At 35.3% G+C, this 16,866-nt stretch overlaps 1 protein-coding gene and 1 non-coding gene across 5 annotated transcripts in view; both read left to right on the top strand.

Annotated features, from left to right (window-relative positions):
• GULP1 (GULP PTB domain containing engulfment adaptor 1) overlaps window positions 1-16,866 on the top strand; it is a 243,465-nt gene that overhangs the window by 77,520 nt on the left and 149,079 nt on the right. For all 4 annotated transcript variants that reach the window (XM_036254946.1, XM_036254947.1, XM_036254942.1 and 1 more), the window contains exon 2: window positions 2,410-2,532. The gene's annotated coding sequence lies outside the window, so the exon portion shown is untranslated. The remainder of the gene's footprint in view (window positions 1-2,409; window positions 2,533-16,866) is intronic.
• On the top strand, window positions 16,610-16,772 carry LOC118625948. The gene has a single exon (XR_004958794.1). It is a non-coding gene; the product is annotated as a U1 spliceosomal RNA (small nuclear RNA).

The raw sequence follows: 16,866 nt of genomic DNA, 5'->3' as shown, positions 1-16,866 counted from the left end.
ACACCTCAATGAAAATACTAGAATGCACAGGAAATGATTGCCCAAGGCACTATGGCAATCATCCCAAGTTATTATGTGTGTACCCTTTGCCTAGAGCAGTGGTTCTCAACCTGTGGGTCGCGACCCCTTTGGGGGTGGAACGACCCTTTCACAGGGGTTGCCTAAGACCATTGGAAAACACATATCCGATGGCGATTCATAAAAGTAGCAAAATTACAGTTATGAAGTAGCAACAAAAATAATTTTATGGTTGGGGGTCACCACAACATAAGGAACTGTATTAAAGGGTCGTGGCATTAGGAAGGTTGAGAACCACTGGCCTAGAGCATGAGGGTGAAAACATTTGAGACAATATCTTTAAGAAAAGCTGCTGAGGCATTTGGACTTTGACCAGAGGGTGATTTGGCCAGATTATTTGTTAGCCAAATCATGGTTGGCTACTTATGGATTGATTAGGATGTGAAGTTGGAGAAAATACACAATGGAGTTTTTTGTATTAAGTACAATTAAATTTATTCTGATTTAACTGCACGTGGATGCTAAGAGAAATAACAGGGATGAATAATGCCAACTTTCTGCTTTGAGCAGTTAGAACGAGGACTGTACTATTTCCTTAATTAAAATCACAGGACAAAGGAAAAAAACAACCAAAGAAGACAGTTATAGGTTAAGGGTAGGATTTTGTATATTTTGAATTTAAATGCCTGTAGCAGATAAGAAATGAATATTCAGGAAAACTTTTTTTTTTAACCGCATTTTGCAAATTAGATTGAAATATTGCTAAATTCTTGGAACTAGCTAAAATAAGAAAAATAAGTAAATAAGTGAAATGATTTTGAAAAGGTTTGAAGATCATGATAATGGTGGTCTGTTTTATTTGATGAAAAGATACCTTTTAGCTTGGCTTGTTTGTTTAGTTTGGTTTTATTGTGTATGGAATATTTAAAGATGTAAGTGTTGCATTAACAAATTGAAGCATTTAGTCATACTGCAGTGTTAATAATTTTTTTTAACTAATACTATTGGGAAAAATGAAAGGTTTGGTAAAGAAATGGTAGGCTTCATTTAACTTTATACACATCCTTAAATTCCATGAGACTGTATAATAAATGTTGGCAAAACGGTATAACATTGAGTGGATTATGCTTCTAAAATTCAAAGAATTATTTGAATTGCAAATCAAGATTTTATATTTTAAAATAAAAATATGTTCAAAAGAGCAAATCATAAACATATCTCATTTTTGTCAGACTATTTAAAATACTCTTTAAATGAAAAACTCTAATTCTATCAGATATGAAATAATAAGTTTACTTCAGAGTATATGCCATTTTCCTGCACAAAGAAAGGCAGAGGTAGGCACATGTTTTTTCTTGGTTTTTGATGTGGGTGTTTTTGTGCTATTCTTTATTCTGTCATGTTGCATTAAATATTCTCAGTTGAAAAATATTTCCCACAGTAAGACTGGATTTCAATCAATTTGAGATTGCTATAAAATCTGTGAGGATGTTAAGTTGAGTAGTTTAAGGAAAATATTTACTTTGCTATAATATTTTGGATTTTTATTAACAGTATAGTTAACAAAGTTTCTTATGTTACCTGGAGTGATTTCTTTCTTATTTCTTTTCTGAGACTAATAGTTGCACAAAATAAATAGGGACACTATTATTGTGCTGGAAAACAAAACAAAACAAAACAAAACAAAACAAAACAAAACTAACTTTGTCTTTTTTTTCTCTTCCTAAGACAAAAAACAAAAAGACCTAGTAAATCGCTCTGGAAATCATGACCTACTTGTAGTTACCTTTTAGCTGTGTCTTGTTTGAAATATCTTGTTCAGGATGAACAAATTTATTTCTAGAGATGGAAGAATGTGATAATTCAATTTTTACATTTTGAGGAAAGATAAAATGAATTATATTATTTATATATCCTACAATTCATTGACACCATATGATGTAATAAATAATGGTATTGCTAGGTAGATAAACATATATATTTAGATATATTATTATTATTTTTTAATCCTCAGCTGAAGATATTTTTCTATTGATTTTCTGATAGAGTGGGAGAGAGGGAGAGAGAGGGAGAGAGAGAGAAACAAATATCAATGTGAGAAGGTCGCATCGATCGGTTGCCTCCTGTATAACCCCAGCCAGGGCTGGGGATCGAACCACATCTATGGGTTTATTCTGTAGCGGTCTTGCTATTTGCCTTATCTAGCAATCTGTTACTTGACCTTTTCAAAAAACCTTTACCATTGTTTTCCTATTGTTAGGTGACTTCCTTGACCTTTCACAAGAAACACCTAGAATGTTAGAATATGTTAATTATAAGCTCTAAATTGAGATACACATAAATGTCATTATTGATTAATTCTACTAAGTCCAATTTTAATTTTATTTTTAGTTATATGGGATTGCATCTGATATACAGAGGAGAGAAAGTGATTTTGAAGAACTTGGATGGCAACTGCTTGAAACTATCCAAAGTGAAGTGTCTATATTCTTTCCACTAAGGTTGCATATCCAGGTAAGAATAAGTAATAGTTTGTTTATATACTTTAAACCATTTTGAAAAAAAAAATTTGAAACTACAAAATAGGTTTCTATTTTGTACTAAACATTTAAAAAGAAAATAGTAAAATACATAAAAGTCAAATAAAATTAAAATCTTGAATGAGCCTGTTTTCTAAAAATAACTTCTGTCCTTTTGTTCTCCATCATTTGATTTTTGTTTTGTTGGTTTTAGCCTTTACATAAAGTTGAGGTAATAATGCTTGTTTTATTACTTTTTGTAATAATCTATTTTGTCCTATTTGATAATATGAGTTAGTGTTTCATAGTTTCCATTGTAACTGTTAATATGAGCAGATTATTTAAAAATATTTTTAGCCCTGGCCAGCTTGGCTCAGCGGTTAGAGCGTCGGCCTGCGGTCCAGAGAGACCTGGGTTCGGTTCCCGCTAAGGGCATGTACCTGGATTGCAGTTTGTCCCGGCCCTGGTTGGGTTGTGCGGGTGGCAGCCACTCGATGTGTCCCCTTCACGTCAATGTTTCTCTCTCTCTCTCTCTTCCTCCGCTCTATCTGAACAAAAAGTGAAAAAATGTCCTCGGGTGAGGATAAAAATATTTTTATATGTGTTTGTTATGTAGATAATATGCTCATTGATAGATATAAACATCACCCATTTTGCATTACTAGAGATACTAAAGTTAGCATCACTGTTTCAGTGTTTATAATATTTTTAAAGCTTTTTATTCGTATTGCTGAAATTGCCTCTAGAAGGTGGTAATGAGTTACCATTTCATCAGCCATTTTTGAAAATGTTTGTTGACCCATTGACTTAATACTTTTTTTTCATTCAAAGAATTCTCCCAACAAAGTTTAGTTTGTGTGGAAGAAAAACATTCAAAATTTAGATTCTAAATGTAGATGGTAAGCAGGAGCATCCTCTACTCACATATATTCAGCCACTGTATCCCTGACAGGACCGAGCCTAGAAGGAAAGTGAATATTATATTTGAATAATCTTTCAAAGTATCTAAAATACATCATTTATAAATGATGGCAAGTATACATTTATTCAGCTAATATTTATTAAAAACTTCTTATTATAGTAAAACTAAGCACTTTGATTATTTGAATGAGGTGGTGGTGGGGTAGACATTAAGGGCAGGAAGGTACAGAAGCAGTTTCCTGCATCTTCTAATTTTCAATAAAATATGGCAACATATGACAACATATTTTAGTTCCTTAGGTACAGATAGAATGTACCAAGTGCCAAGAAAGAAGTAAAAGGAAAGGGCAGTTGCTGATGATAACACTTTCAGGATGGGAACTGATGGACACTTCACAAATAAGACACCAATTTAAGTTGTGCAGAAGAATAAGTACAAGGTCAAGAAAGTGTGACAAAAAGAAAAAGTTTTCGTTTTGGGACCGTAAATGAAGTTTAGATTCAAATGTGACTATAACGTAGTTTTAAGCTTTTAGGAATATTAAAAGATACATCCTCATGGACATTATAATATATTGGGCAGAAAGTGTGAATAAGATGATGCAGTCATTCAAGATAATAAAGATAATAAATAGATGACAAAATGCAATGCCATGTTAAGGAAGTAGCAGAAAGGAAGTAGAAGTATCATTTCTTCTGCTCCCTTCTGTTTTAATAGGTAAGACTAATAGTGCTCTTGTCTGAAGAGAGTCTCTAGGGAAATACCTCAGTGGAGAGCAAATTGAGATCCTATTCAGGGAATGTATCATGGTTTATCTGCATTTAAATACAAAAGAAAATAACCTTTAAGTCATTGCAGAAATTAAAGAAACCATTTTGCTTCCACTGACCTTAGGTCATACATTTAAAATTTACATTCAGTATATCTGTATAAGTAATGGATACTTCTGTTCCAATAATTAATGATATTCAAATTAATCTTTACCTGTATAATAATAATATTAATTTTATTTAATGAAGAGATTTAAAGAGGAAAATATTCTATATACTTATGCAATATGTAAGTATAATGAATAGTTTCTCTATAAATTGCTATTTGAATGAAATAGTGAAACCTGGCAAAGTAATGTTCATCAAATATGTTGGTTTCTATGTTGCAAAATGGTGAAACATGGGTCTTCTAGTATAAACGAATTATTTATGCTATGGAGGTTATCATTTACTATACCAAAGCCTTCACTTATGTAGAAATAACATCTAAAAAATGGTTTAATGTACTTTTATTTTATTTTTTATTTATTTATTTATTTTTTATTAATTAATTTTTGTTACAGATGTTTCTCCTTTTTCCCCCACTGATTCCCCCCTCCCCCTCCCTCCCTGCCCTGTCCCCAGTTTGTTGTCCATGTCCACTGTTCATGCATACATGCATATAAGTTCTGTGGTTTATCTCTCCCCCACCATTCCCTCTTCTGAGGATTGTCAGTCTGTACCCCACCTCCACGTCTCTGGGTTAATGTACTTTTAGAGCATGATTTACATTGAGAACATTTTGAAATAAAATATTTCTAATAAAAATATTTTTAAAAGGAAAATTGTTATACATAAAGACAGAAATGAATGAAAGAGAAGAAAAGGATTTGGATTAATATGTACAGTGTATAAGGGAATGGAATTGGCTATCTCAGAGAAGAAAATTGGCAAATCATGAATTTTAAATTATATAATTCATCAATATTTTAAATGACTTGTCTGATGATCTAAACTGAAAACTGATCATGTGATCATCAATGAACCAACACCTATTTATACAAGCAATCTGTATTATGTTTGCTTTCTTCATCAATAAAATTATTTGCTTAAATCTACCAGCATCTCCCCACAGAGAGAGGAAGGGGGGCGGGGAGAGACAGACAGACACACAGAAAGACACCTGGGTGCAAAGTAATAGCTTCAGCTTTGGATATTTTCAGTTTGGATTGCTGTGGTACTTCCAAATGAGTATGTTCAAGGGGATTTGTCTATATGGAACAGGAGATGTTGAGTAAGGAACTCTTAGTATATGAATGGTACCTGAAATTGTTGAGGAGATATTTGGGAAAAAAATTATATTATTACTGTATCCAACACAGGAATATTATGCAGAGTGAAATTACGGTATTTAGAAATATTCAATGGTATAGGAAATGGCCATTTAAAATGCAAAAAGAACACAACTGGGACACACAGCCGTACCTACGATAAGATCTTAATATCCTATACACTTGACTGACTACCTTCAGTGTTAAATACTGAAAGTAAATACACCTAAATGTTCGCAGTGATTATTTCTAGGTGATTTTAATTTTATTCTTCTTATTTTTAAAGGTCATTGGAACATGTTACTTTATAAAAAAAAAAATATCGACAGTACATTTTAGCACATAAAATATATTTGAACTAAGATTTTTCTAGCATAGTATTTAAAAAAAATATTGATTTTTAGAGAGAGAGGAAGGGAGAGGGAGAAAGAGAGAAACATTGAGGAGAGGGAATATCAATTGGCCACCTCCTGCAGGCCCCCCCTGGGGATTGGGCCCACAACCTGGACATGTGCTGTGACCGGGAGTCAAAGGAGTGACCTCTTGGTGCATAGATCAATCAATGCTCAACCATTGAGCCACACCAGCTGGGCTAGTGTAGTATTTTTTTAAATATGCAATCGATTTCAGGGATTGAGATTTTTAATTGGATATTTTTTGATTTAGGAGGAAAAAGAGTTGTAAATGAATAGAGTTATAACACCTGAACAAGGTATTTCATAAAATATCTTGAAGTATACATGGGGATATGGATTGTACATTCTTAGTATGGTTAATTAGGTATTTAATAAATCAGAGAAAAAAATTACTTTTGGACCTAAAGTGGAAAATAAATTAAGTTTACTAAATAAATTACAAAGCATTTTTTACTTGATTTTGAAAATTGCATCCAGTGTATGAGCAACTTAATAAATCACAGATTTGGATCCTTTTATGTAAGTTGTCATCATAATGCCATGTTGTCTTATGTAATGTGATTAGACATAACATTCCTATGCAGATTTTACTAATTCCTATAACTCTCCAGTGCTATTTAGATTTCTGGAATGCAAACTTAGAGCTTTAGTATTAAATCTACTTTACATATCCAAGGGTCATGCTGGGAAAACAGAACATATTTGCACGTTCTGTTTTTTTCTACCCAGTTTTAAACAACTATTTATTAATACATACTGGATGATATGATAGTGCATTTAAAACTTTTAAATTATTTTAAGCTATTTTTTTTTTTTTTTGGAGTCACTGAGAGATAACACAGGGTAATTAATGCCTCAAACTAACTTTCAAAGAAGGCTGAATGTGGCCAGTACTTGCAATGGGGAGAATCATTTGACACTTAGTGGGAGTCTGGTTTTTATTTTCCTTTAAATTTTGATAATTGCTTAAATAGAATTGTTTGTTTTGCTTCATCATTAAAATTATTTGCTACTCTTGACCTAGGAAGAAGTAGAACAATGTTGCTGTTAATGGATAGTTCAAAATTCAGATGACTTGTTAGTGACTGTCAAGGAAGCAGACCCTCTTTCTTTAAAAATAGTTTTGGGTACATTCAAGTAATGTATATACTGGACATAAATTTCTTGGTTAATTTTTGTGTGTGTGTGGTACGTGCCCCTCGCGGGAACTGAACCCAGGACTCTCTGGTCCTTAGGCCGATGCTCAACCGCTGACCCAAACTGGCCAGGGCCTTGGTTAATTATTTTATAAGAAAATATAGATAATAATTATAATAGAAAAGGAGCATAAGCTTACATTTTACTCATCTCAGTGGGGATTTTGACTTTTTTCCAGGCAAGTTTACATCCCTTATACCATTTAGTTAGACTATACCAAGAATATTTTAAATGACTTGCCCTATGCAAAATTTGACTTATTTAGTACTATAAACTTGGAGTTTTATTAGAAAATGCATCTGCTAGCAGTTTATGGGCCTTTTACAAAACCCTATTTTTGCACAGAGTTCTCTAAACTCCTGAGTGAGTATTAAAAATTTGTCACGTCGGGAGGCAACCAATCAGTATGTCTCTCTCACATGAATGTTTCTCTCCCTCCCTACCACTCTATTTAAGAAGCAATGGAAAAATATCCTCAGGTAAGGATTAATTTAAAAAAAAAAACACACACAAAAACAAAAATCTGCCAAGGAATCCTTAGCAGCATTACTAATATTAATAATAATGGGCAATGTACCACGTTGTATATTTTGTGTTAGGCACTGTTCTAAGCTGTCTATATACATGAACACATTTAATCCTCATGGGGACATTTTGAGGTAGTTTATAGATGAGACAGTTTAGGTACAAGGAGGTGAAGTAAATTTACCCAAGGTCAAATGGCAGAGATGGGATTAGAACCCAGGTAGAGTATTTTATCCACTACCCTCTACTGCAGTAATTTTCAACCTTTTGCACCTCATGGCACACATACACTAATTACTAAAATTCCACAACACACCAAAAAATATATCATATTTTTTGCCAATCTGAAAACAAAAATAGATATGATTCATTCACACCAGAGGGCTATTGCTGTGTTGGCTGCTGTCATTTTCTTACTAGGCAGTCTAAGGGAAAAGAGGTCAGTGCCCCTGACTAGTCAGGTATTGCATGTTTTAAAATTCTTGTGGTGCACCGATTGAAAATTGCTGCTCTACTGCATGAAGAAGACATACATTAACAGGAGAGACAGTATTTTAATCCGCAACTGAAACACCTAGGCAGTATTCCCAGGTCTCCTGAGACGGTCTGGCATTCAGCTCTGTGCTAGACACGTCACATATTTCATGTCCCACACTTTTGTACCTCCCTTCCTCCTCCTAGTCCTGTTGTTTCAGATCCCTTAATTCTCTTCTATCCGTTACTCGGTTTCATAGTTTTATGTGCATGTTTTCTAGCACGTATTATTATAGAGTCCAAGATAAACCTTTTATTTTGTTTAATTAGAAAGGATGAAAACAGAATTTCAAGAGAGTAAAACATTAGTTCTGTGTTCTATAACACTGATGCAAACAGCAATAGAAAATTTTTAGGATAATCAGATTATTAAAAGAGCTCTTGATATCCCTATTTATTTATTTATCCTCACCCGAGGACATTTTTCCATTTTTTGTTCAGACAGAGTGGGAGGGAGAGAGAGGAAGATAGAGAGAGAGAAACATCGATGTGAAAGGGACACATTGAGTGGTTGCCACCTGCACAACCCAGCCAGGGCCGGGGACAAACTGCAACCGAGGTACATGCCCTTAGTGGGAACCGAACCCGGGTCTCTCTGGACCGGAGGCTGACCCTCTAACAGCTGAGCCAAACTGGCCAGGGCTTGATATCCCTTTTTATAATTTAAGCTTATACTTGATATTAAGTTATATTTCAAAAAGGACATTATAGAGTCTCTATTCCTTATGATAGACCAAGCACACATAGTAATATCCTATTTATAAACCCAGATCTCTGGATAGAACACAATATATATATATATATATATATATATATATATATATATACACACACACACACACACACACACACACACACACACACACATATAATTTGATTCAGAATTATGCTGGAAAATAAGTCTGAGTATCCTCAGTAGACCAAAAAGGAGGAGAAATCCAGAAAGTGACCCAGTGTCAGATTTGAAAGCTACAACAGAAGATAAGTACAGGGGAGGCTCGTTAACCACAGGTGGTGACACCAAGAATGCCCTACACTTGCAAAAGCAGGTTCCAGGCTCCTGGAGAAGCAGTGAGTGGTGATATGGAACCGATTGATTAGTTGGAACACAGCAGAGGAATACTCAAGTATTTAAATCTGCAGAACCTCGTTTATCTTCTGCGTCAGGACAGTGAGGATGTGAGCTTGGATTAGACAAAAACGGGAAAGTTTCATTTCTTCTTCTTTTTTTTTTTAATCCTCACCCGAGGACATTTTTGCATTTATCTTCAGGTAGAGCAGGAGGGAGAAAGGGAGGAAGAGAGAGAGAAACATCGTGAAAGAGACATATCGAGTGGTTGCCACCCACACAACCCCAGCCGGGGCTGGGGACAAACTGCAACCAGGTACATGCCCTTAGCGGGAACCAAACCTGGGACTCTCTGGTCCGTGAGCCGATGCTCTAATCGGGGAGCCAATCCTACCAGGGCAAAACGGGGAAGTTTAAGATGAGTAGCAGTGAGGAGAATCAAGGAACTCAGCCACCAAAGTTGTTCTTTCTTCAGCGTGTCCTACCATCCCCTAGTCTCAGGGAAAGACATTACAACACTTAGATAACAAGAGTTACTACAGCAAGCACAGTGCAATTAATATACACAGCCAGAGGGATGTCAGGGATATTGCTTGAATAGGGGAACGGGTCAAGCAGAAATCAAGTGAGTTAGAAATTTGATGATATTTCTTTAACATTTCAAGGAAGCCAAAGCATAAATGAGAAATACTTTAACCTAAAATTCTACTGTTTATTTAAAATTTTAGAAATAGTGTTAAAAATCAGGAGTGAAGATAGAGGACAAAGGTCATTGTGTAGTTTCAAAATAAAAATTCCTTTTTGAGAATGCTAGCTTTTTGTCATTGTTTTGTCTTGTATAATTCTTTCCAAAAATTAGTATGATGTCCAATTTTTATGGCATATATTTCACCACGAATCATAGAAACTATTTAAATCTCAGATAGAGTGATAACAAGAGTTTCAGAACGTTATTTTTCTAATAAGTGTAGGTTAAGAGCAGAGAAAAAATTGCTTTTGCCTGTATTGAGTTTAAGCATATTATGTATTCTTACTTCTCAGGGACAGTATAAACAATGTTGAAGCAAATAAACTGGTTTAAAAAAAAAAAGGTATTTGGATGCAAAGAACTAAAAAGTACACCTTTTCATCTCTGCTCCAACCCTCATGTAGGAGATCAAGCGAATCCACTTTTAAACGTAGCAGATGGCGGTCTTCTTTGTCAGGCTTTTATGACTGTGTATTTATTCCAGAAACAGAGAGCTGTGTGAAGTCTATCTGTGTGGTAGGGAATAAAGAATATTTTTCTATTTCCTAAGCTTTGGAAGTTTTTAAATAGTAACAAAGTATTTTCATTGTTTTTATTCCAAGGTTACACTAGCTTTTTAATAGTGACGTGTTTCTTTCTTTTGCCAAGCCTAGGTATGATGTTATTTGGTTATTTAACCTATTATTCTCAAGGCTAACAGATTCTCAGCCATACTCTTTTATTTTTTAATGAGATTTATTCTCTCTTTTATTAAAAAAAATATATATATATATATTTATTGATTTTAGAGAGAGAGGAAGGGAGAGGGAGAGAGAGAAACATCGATGAGAGAGAACACCAATTGGCCACCTCCTGCATGCCACCCACTGGCAATCAGGCTCACAACCTGGGCATGTGTCCTGACCAGTAATCGAACCAGTGACCTCTTGGTGTATGGGTTGACACTCAACCACTGAGCCACACCAGCCAGACCCCAGTCATATTCTTAATATTTCGTTGCAAACAAACACATTCAGTTAATGTCGAAGAGGTCTTGGGCAACTGTTTCCTATTCTCCTCATAGTGACAAGTATAATGCTGAGGAAACGGGATCTTTCAGATTCCTTTGTTTTATCCAACTTGCAGAATTGTTAGTTCACCAATGTTTTCGGTAGTACACGATTAAGCCATTTCAATAACAAGTAGATACAATTTGTTATGATGCAGAAATAAGGAAAATAATATGTTTTATTTGACATATTTAAAACCCCTACTTATTTAGTGCTTGCTTTGTCTCATACTGGTGTAATTGGTTAAAAATGACTTACTATATGCCCTACCTGTGTGGCTCAGTGGTTGAGCTTGGATCCATGCACCAAGAGGTCGCCAGTTCTATTTCTGGTCAGGGCACATGCTCAGATTGTGGGCCCAAACCCCAGTGCGGGGCATGCAGGAGGCGGCCAATTGATGATCTCTCTCATCGATGTATCTATCTCTCCCTCTCCCTTTCTCTCTCTCTCTAAAAAAAATCAATAAAGAAAAAAAATAAATAAAATGTATATCTTTTTTAAAAATGACTTACTATAGAAAAAAAAAACACAGCAAAACTTATTCTTCTCAATGTGCAGGTGAGAAAACCGAGATTCAGAGAATGAAGTGACTTGGCCAAAGGCATTCAGCAAACACAACACTGAAGACACAGTTTAGCTCAGGCCTTTGACTGAAAATTGGTCATTTCCACCCCACAGTGTTCTTAATAAATGTTATTAATGATGCATATTGCTGATATTTTCAGAAATAATATGAGATGCATAAGAGTGCAGTCTGTAAGATCTGGCTTCTGTCTATACTTTGTCTTGATTCTTTCTCCCTGCCTCAAGCCCTCAAGGGTTAGACTGTAGATACTGGCATTTGAAGGCATTCCACCCCCAGGGCAGATGCCACAAGTTGCTGGAACTGGTGTTTTTTTGTGTGGACCTGTGCTGCCTAGTCCAGCTCTGAGATTGTATTTATTCATTCATTCACTCCTTTGTTCAGCAGATATTTACTAAACAGCCTTCATGTGCCTGGCAGTGTTCTAGGCACTGCAGATTCAGTATGAAACAAAATAGAGATAAAACTCCTGCCCTTCTGGGGCTTACTTTCTAGTATGAGAGCTTCATTTCAGCCACTTCCTCAAGTCCATGACCTAGACTTAATTTTTTTAAAATATATTTTTATGGTTTTTGTTTTTTTTTAGAGAGAGAGAAAGAGAGAGAGATAGAAACATCGATGTGAGAGAGAAACATCTATCGGCTGCCTCCTGTACCCTGGGGATCAAACCCACAACCTGGGCATGCCCTCTGACCGGGAATTGAACTGGGACCTCTCAGTCCATGGGATGACACTCATTCCACTGAGCCACACCGGTGGGCTAGAATTAATTTTTTTTTTTAAAGAATCTACCTTTTCAGGTTTTTTTTTGCATATTTAGAAAAATAAAAATAATGAAAAGTACAATGAAATCTTCAAATAACTGCAATTATTGCTCTGTAGATAAATCTGACCAACCTGTAGAAATAGTTGGCTCTCAGTGCCACTTCATAGCTCGAAATTTCATTCAAGCACAGAAGAATACATTCAGAACAAGAAAGCCCCTGCAGAGGTGTCCATGCACAATGTTCAGAAACACTGATTGTGTGAAAGTCAAATTTCACCTCTACCTGTAGCATTTAACTCTCAGTCCCTTCTCCGTTCTACCCACAGACAAGGGCAACCAGGCTGTTCCCTCTGTCTGGGTTCTGTCATTCCTCCCTTCAAATGCTTGATCATCTTCTGTATGCTTCAAAGTTTCACACGTGTCCATTCCTGCTCTTTGTGGGTTGGTCTCTTCATGTTGCCATAACACTTATGTTAAAGATACAGCTTGGGATCTCTCTGAGAGGTTATTCATACATCAGTGTCTTAATTATCATCTTCTGTATCCACAGCGGTTTTATTTTTATTTATTTTATTTTATTTTTTATTTTATTTTTGTTACAGATGTTTCTCCTTTTTTACCCCATTGACACCCTCCTCCCTATCCCCCCCCCCACTCTGTCCCTGGCTTTGTTGTCCATGTCCATTGGTTATGTGTACATGCATATAAGTTCTGTGGTTTATCTCTTCCCACCCCCACCCCTCCCACCCTTCTGAGGGTTATCAGTCTATATTCTACTTCCATGTTTCTGGGTCTACTCTATTCCTCAGACTGTTATGTTCATTATATTCCACAAATAAGTGAGATCATGTGGTATTTGTCTTTTTCTGCTTGGCTTGTCTCACTTAGGATAATACTTTCCAGGTCCCTCCATGTCATCTCAGAGGATAAGAGATCTTTCTTTCTTACAGCTGCACAAAGTGGTTTTATTGATTACATTTTTTGAACTGCTTCTGTTGTGTTCAAATGTTGGCTACACCAAAGATGGGGCTACTATACCTGTTTATAGTTACTGATGATGTTTTCAGCTAATTGGTCTGCAACTATGTAATAGAGTATTTTCTACAAATTTTCTATGCCAACTCACGTCAGGGGACTTCTGACATGAATTATAGAATTGCTGCTGAGTTTGAGACAGAACATCAATTTATGTGCAAGATGTTAATTTTCATGATTGAATGATTCTCTTTCAATACTCCAATAGAGTAGTAGGAAGCATTTTTCTCCTGAGCGGTTTTGTTTTTGTCTCAGAATAATATTTATTCTCCCTTCAACCACCTAACAGATAAAATCTATAGTCAAAAGCTGCCTGATGTTATGTATAGATATTTCATACTTACCAATTGTTATAACAACATTTTCATTCAGCCTTATAATTGCAAATTATGCCCATTTTCTTTCTGCTTTTAAGTGCTTCATAGAGTGCCTGGCCGGTGTGGCTCAGTGGTTGAGTGTTGACCCATGCACCAAGAGGTTTCTGGTTCAATTTCCCTTCAGGGCACATGCCCAGGTTGTGGGCCAGATCCCCAGGGGGGGGCATGGAAGAGGCAGCCAGTCGATGTTCTCTCTCATCGATGTATCTCTCTCTCCTTCTCCCTTCCTCTCTGTCTCAAATCAGTAAAGAAAAAAATATATTTTTAAAGCACCAAAAATAATAATAATAACATTAATAATAAGTGTTTCTTAGAGTTCACCTTAATTATCAGTTATCTTTCCTCTGCAGTGATTCCATATTGTTGGAACAGGATTTAATTGTCCAATTTTATAAGAAAATGATGGAGATTTGGCAAAACCCAATTAAATGTTACATCATTCCTTTTCATCTGTAATAAATATTTTATAACAATTCCTTGTTTTTACTGATGATTAACCCAATTCTTCATTTTAAATGCGAAAGCATTATGGCTTTCACCTTTCACTTGGGAATCTTTGGATAGATTTCCAATCATCTTTCAGTTTTTATGAGACATGAGCTTCTTATTCAGTAAGTTTGATTTAATAATTAATCTAAAACTGCATCAAGTCAGGTAAGGACATTTTTCTTTGACTGGAAGACCTGTATCTGTTTCCTAGAAATCTGTCCAGCCTTCCAGATCCACCTGGGCACCACACTGCTGCTAGAATCATAATTCTGTGATCACTTTGTCAGCTTCCTCAGCCCCTTACCTACAGAGACTAAATCTGGTCCATTAAACCCTTTTAAACATAATGCATTCACTTTTTTCTCATCCTCAGAGACAGCCTTTTGTTTCTTTACCATTGTATTTGCCTGAGCTACAATAACAGCTTTTTAATTCTTTTAGTATCTGCTTCAAAAATATATCTCTCTTAATATGCAAATTTACATGCAGATTTACTGTCTCCCAGCAGGAGAGTGTGGTATAGTTAAGGACATTTTGCATTTCATGTTTAGGAGAACTTGATATGTTTCTGTGTATATATTTTAAAGAAATTACATCTGCTTCCCACCCGCAAGACCTAACATTATCAACAGGTTTTTTTGTGGTTTTATCTCTTATTCAACTATGTCTGTTTTTTCTCCTTGCCCTTTTTCCCATTCTTCATCCTTTTTGCTCCATTTCAGTACTTTGGATGCCATGCTTTTACACCTTCAAATCTTTACACGCAGTGTTCTTTCTGCTTGGTAAACTTCACTTACATTTTTCAAGTTGTAGATTAAACATTACTTCCTCAGAAAAGCTCCCCTTCAATTTTATACTAGTTAAGGTTCTCTTATAACATGCCACCAGAGCACTCTGTATATCTGTTTGTTTTTCACTTCTCATTACGTCTGCAATTTTTTAAAATCTGCTGTCTGTTTTTTTTTTTGTTGTTATATGTAAGCGCCATCTGAACATAGGTTGATTCAGTCTTGTTCACTGATAATGTCAGCCACAATATAAATTCTCAGTAAATCTTGTTTAAATAAGAGACTGAATCATTTAAAGATACCTTCACTACTACTTTTAAAGATGGGTTGCTTCTATGTATCTTTTGGAATTTCAAATTCTTTGACATAGTCTCTAAATAAAAGAAATGTGTGATTTTAAAAAAGCTGTACCTTCACATTATGCACTAATTATGACTAAATGCTAAAATAACTACTTGGGGGAATACATGGTATTATACAAATGGGTTATTGTATTTGTTGAGAGATGTTCCAATTTCAATTTGCTTGTTAAATACTAAATTTATTTTAATGCATTAAAATAGAGTTAGTGTTGTTGTTTTTTTATCCTCACCCGAGGACATTTTTTTTTTTTTCTATTTTTTTTTCAGATAGAGTGTGGGAGGGAGAGAGAGAGAGAGAGAGAGACATCGACGTGAAAGGGACACATCGAGTGGCTGCCACCCGCACGACCAACCAGGGCCGGGGACAAACTGCAACCGAGGTACGTGCCCTTAGCAGGAACCGAACCCGGGTCTCTCAGGACCGCAGGCCGATGCTCTAACCGCTGAGCCAAACCGGCCAGGGCTAGAGTTAGTGTTTTTAAGGAATGTGTTTAAAATTGTTGATTGATTTTTATGTGCTTCTGGTTGATAACAAGTTTTTGTTATATATTTATAGTTTACTAAAATCTTTGTCTTTTTCTTTACAAAGAAGCTGCATACATATATTTTTTAATTGAAATATTGACTACAGCTGTAATACCATTAGACAGATAATTTTTTACTTACTAGCATGATTTTAGCCAGTAGGCACTTACTCTAAATCATAACACTTCAATAATCTTCACGGGAAAAAATAATTTGTGATTTTTTTTTAAGCACTTAATTTAGCAAGAACTAAGTGAAGGATTTGAAAGATAAGATGCTCGACCTCCCAGAGTGTTCAAAAGAATGCTGAAGCTGGAAAAGCTCAATACATCTGAGCTTGGCAATGCCTCTGAGAACTCAGCACTATTAATCATTAAGCAGAGTTTTATAATATGTCAGGGGCTTATAATTTTGTTCTAGTCTAAAATAATATTTGTGACAAGAAGATGATTTCAATTTTCAGTGCTATTGAACCTATGTACATTTTAAAGTCCCACACAATGACAGAAATAGTTCTGGTCTCTTCAAAAAACAAACTTTGTGTATTAGAGTAATTTGTAATTTTTCAAGTGGAGTTATTTGCATGACTTTTAAAATTATAAAACAGATAGTTGCCTGCAGGGGAGATAACCATGATCACTAAGGTGGTTTTCCCAGGGTGAGGCTTATCCATTGCACTACGGATTTGCTTACGACTGTGATTTCCCCAAATGAAGGAATTTTGACTGCATAAGGTGTGGTGTGGAAGACAGTATTCACACTGTCCCCTTTAAAAAAAAATAAAATTATAAAACAGGATTGTAATAGAGTAATTAGGTTGTGTCTGAGAGCCCCTTCTAACGCTTTGTAACAAATTATAATTTT

Source organism: Molossus molossus, unplaced genomic scaffold (genome assembly GCF_014108415.1).
Source record: "Molossus molossus isolate mMolMol1 unplaced genomic scaffold, mMolMol1.p scaffold_m16_p_11, whole genome shotgun sequence".
Classification (NCBI taxonomy): domain Eukaryota; kingdom Metazoa; phylum Chordata; class Mammalia; order Chiroptera; family Molossidae; genus Molossus; species Molossus molossus.
Note: the sequence above shows the minus strand (reverse complement) of the source record. Positions and strands in the feature narration are given on the sequence as shown.